This window comes from Haemaphysalis longicornis, unplaced genomic scaffold (assembly GCF_048455015.1).
Source record: "Haemaphysalis longicornis isolate Haplotype H1 unplaced genomic scaffold, Haemaphysalis longicornis Haplotype H1 scaffold_12, whole genome shotgun sequence".
Classification (NCBI taxonomy): domain Eukaryota; kingdom Metazoa; phylum Arthropoda; class Arachnida; order Ixodida; family Ixodidae; genus Haemaphysalis; species Haemaphysalis longicornis.
The window spans coordinates 59,942,161-59,946,503 of NW_027526225.1; positions in this window are offsets into that span (position 1 = coordinate 59,942,161).

The window sequence follows — 4,343 nt, forward strand, 5'->3', positions numbered from 1 at the left end:
GATACATACGAGATACCGTATACCATGTGGAGTCAATTCAGAGTCCCTCTTAAGAGTTCTTTGAGGGACATCCCAAAATAGTATGGCATCCTTACAATTTATGGAGCTGTGCTCGATAGTTTTCGGTACATCGCACAGGTGACAGTTCACAGAAGACAGAAATGTTCCGGCTGTGCAGTCACGTCTTAACAGGCAAAGTTTCGCTGTGTAGTCTGAAGAAGAACGTTTTTGTTGAGGAAGAAAGCGGCCTTTTACGTTCCGTAAAATGAGGCTAGTGAGGCAGAATAGTTGAGCGCTTTCAGTAGTTGCATAAAATAATTGGACTGCTACAACTGGGTGAGTAGATGGCGCTGGTGCGCACAGGAAATGCCTCGCTTGTACCTACAAGGGAACGGAATATCGCGAGCACATGACAGAAGCTGCATGCAGTCTTCACAAACCGATCCCCCGGAGTGTGTGCGTGGGAATTTCAGGTAGGAATGTCAACGTCGTAGCCAAACGGGATGGAATCGGCAGTAAGCTTATCACGGACATCGTCATCGTAATTGGCCCATATCCTGGAGTTGGCATGTGCCCAGTCCGAAGACCATTCGGAAGCCAGGAATCTGTATTATGCTAGCTTTGTAGAAGCAGCATTACAAGCATGCGATATACTTGTAAAGTGTCGCCAGGGGTCACCATACTGACTTTGCATTCAAAGAGCGCAAGCAGACTGAATTGTACCTCTGAACACGTATTTCGTGAGGCGTAGGCGTATCGTAACGTTTAAGGGCGGAGTTACCCGCTATATGCCAGTTGTGAAACTCATTTATTATTTTATTTCGTTATATTATTTTATTAAACAGTTATTTATACTTGTGGGAAGGAGGATGTTCATAGGTCCTCCACCCAGTGGCAGGCATCGCTTATTCCCTCACGAGCTCCGTGCACTGTCGGCACTGCTGGCGCCTTCACCCAGTGCACATCCCTCCCCTGCCTTTCCTCCTCACTCCCGCCATTTTGTTCTCCACAATCCTCCTCACGTTACGCAGCACCATCTCAATTCGCCTTTCTCGTCGCACTGAAATCGCTTTCGCCATGCCTTGACTCCCCACTGTGCTTTTTCGCTCACACCAGCCGGTTGGCTACACCGAAGTTGTTAATTAAACGTCAAAACATGAGCCCAAGCGCTTCGCTTTGAATAAACAAAGGAAGGGTTGCGCGGACCGAACTTTTACATCTTCCCACGTTCTTGGAAAAAAGCCATCCAGGGAAGTTGGAGAGAGAGAGAGAGAGAGATAGAGAGAGAGAGAGAGAGAGAGAGAGAGAGAGAGAGAGAGAGAGAGAGAGAGAGAGAGAGAGAGAGAGAGAGAGAGAGAGAGAGAGAGAGAGAGAGAGAGAGAGAGAGAGAGAGAGAACTTTACCCGCGCAGGAGTAGCCAGCTTCGGGCTCTCTCTGCCGCGTTAGTCAGCCAAGAGATGTTGATTACTGGCGGCTTCTTCGGCCATGTGGAAAAGACGTAGCTGCATTAGGGGATCGGAAGTGCGCAACGGGGTCTCGCAGTGCTCTGCGCGTTTGATGTCTGTAAAGGGTAGAGGGGTCCTGTTCGGTGGTTTCTTCTGGCATTTCCACATAACGCGCGAGAGGTCTGCGCGGCGGCAGCAGTGTTTACATTTATCTGGGAATATTTCTAAATGAAAGTAGGTGTTGGTTTGGAATTGCCTCCATGTCTTGGCTTGTGCAGCGTTGAGCGCGTGATCGGCAGCCGGGAATCCGCATTTGAAAAGTTTGTAATTGTGTATTATCACTTTGTGTGAGTTCAGGGTGTCAGACTTGCTTGAGCTATCTATGTTGCCGCTGCAGAGTGGTTTTATACAGTTTAATGCTGCTCGCGTGACGATCTCGCAAGCAGCTGTGTGGGCCAGTTCGTTTCCCCGTAACCCTTCGTGTGGAGGAGTCCATAGTTGTTTAGGTGCCCTGTAGTTCGGTGCTCGTAGCCGTCGGGGTATTCTTGCGACGACTTGTGAAATCCGTCTTTTGCCGTAGCCGCGTATGACGGCGTTGTAGTTGCTGATGAAGTAATTGACCCGGGTTGAGGTGATCGCTAGAGAGATTGCTGTCTGTTCTGCAGGTGTAGCATTTTTTATGATACGCATTGTCGATAGCCTCCATTTTTGTTGTCCTTATAGTGAGGCGGGAGCATGATAAGCCAGAAAGAGCTGCGCGAGTTCACGAAAGTGGAACCATCGATGTGGAGAGCGGAATACAGAACAGGTTCGCGATTGTTTGGAGGAGCCTTTGTGATGGAAATGAAACATCAGTGACCGCTGATTGTTTCTATTGTGGAGATTTATATTATTTACAAAAGCCCGTGCCGTACATAATAGAACCCTGTTTTATAACTAGTTGTTCCTCTGAAGTACAAAATGACATCTCGTAATCTGGCAGGTTGTCAAATTGTAGCTCCATTTTAATATAGAAGAAATTTTTTGTTTTATACGCGCTAGACGCCACTGCAGGTAATAATTACGGTACAGTTTCGCAGGTAGAGAGACACATCAGCTAGCCCTTACTATATTTGTTTACGCGGTCTATTTTACTTCGACAAGTTTGAAACAACGTCACGGCTATCGTTATTCGGAATTCATTTGCCTCTCAACTGTACACGATAGGAGGGCACCGTTTACGTAGGTGAACAAGCTGATCTGCCAAGAGGCCACGAAGCGCAAGGTTCAATACTTATCAAAATACTCAACGAACCTTCTTCAATTGTCATTTATGACCCAAGAACTTGTGGACGCACGGAAAACCACGAAAAACGAACTCTTATGTTACTCCTATCAAATAATGATAGGAGTAACGCTGAGACATGAAACCAGCGTCCTGGATTAGGGAGAAAACTCAGACAGAATACTTCCTACAAAAAAAAAGGGGGAGGGGGGGGGGGTATAACAAGCGCCAGCGGTCTACGAGTTTTCGAAAGGTTGTGTCTATATAAACCGCTTGGTTTTCGAAGCCTCTGTGTGGGACGCCGCTACGACGGTACTTCCGTGGGGCTCTACTTGGGGTCCAGCGAACGGTCTACGACGGCAAGGCTCCTAAAGTTCTCTGCACTTTAAAAAAAATGCCGGGCCATCTCCCCTAACGTGAAACCCGGGACTGGAGGGGGGAGGGGGGGGCGAAGCATGCAGTGTATACAGTCAAACCCGATTATAACGAACTCGGATAGAGCGAATTATGATATATATCGAACAAAAAGCAAATCCGTTACGAAAATGCCTGCGAAGCATATTCCTTATAACGAAGTTCACATCGGATATATCGAACTCGGTGCTCCTACAATTGCCACCGAAATGCACGATGTTGGAGCGGCGATTGAGATGCTGATTGGCTACGACTGAGATGATGAGCCTAGTATGGAGCGACGTGACGCCCGACACATGAAATAACTGTTTCCGACGCACGAGATTCACGACGGAGCCCATCCAGTCAGCGAGTCTGGGCCAAGACGGCAGCATCAGTGAACTGCGCAAAGAGCTCGCCAACGTTCCAGATGCTGTACCGAAAGAAGTGTCCTTTGAGGACTTCCTGAGTATCAACAACGACTTTTCCGTCACTGTGAGCCCCTCAGGCACAGACAGCGTCACTGATGTCATGGCAGCTGGTGCTGCTGAAAGCGCTGAAGAGACGGAGGATGTCACAACGTAAAGCCATCCGATGCTTTACGAAGCGCTTTTTCAGTCGATGTGCTTCGCGAATATTGCTTCGATATTGAAGGGCGCGGACTTGAACTGTTGCAAACGATGTCTCGTGTAGAGAATGCGGTTTGGTGCCGCCACAATGAAAGCGAAAACAAAAATCACCGCTTTTTTTTGCAAAGTGGGCAGTCAAGGCGGGAAGTAGCTTTACTGCATGCAATAAATGGATTGTTTTCTGTAGTTCAGTGTCTCGTTGGAACTGTTCTACTCCAGTTCCTACGAGACACTGAACTAGACAAATTTCTCTAGATCACTGACAGAGCAAGTGTGTCACGATATCGACTCTTTCGGACTGTGGCGTTCATTTATTTATTTTTCTTGTGTTGGTATCAGTGTGGCGTTGATCTATTTATTTTTCTTGGGTTAGTGTTGTAGCTGTTTTTTTTTTTCGGGTCGTTTACTTTTCATTTTGTTTCAGCGTTTCCATTAACAACTTTCTTTTCAATTGTATTTTTATGTCCGGACTGTGGTGGCAGCATTCTCTTGTTTTTCTTTTCCTTTCTTTTTTAACGTTTCTTGTTTGTCTTCCTCCTGCTGTACCCCTAATGTCTAATACTTACCACTCATCAACAAAGTGACCCCCCCCATCTGGTGTAGTAAGCCTTG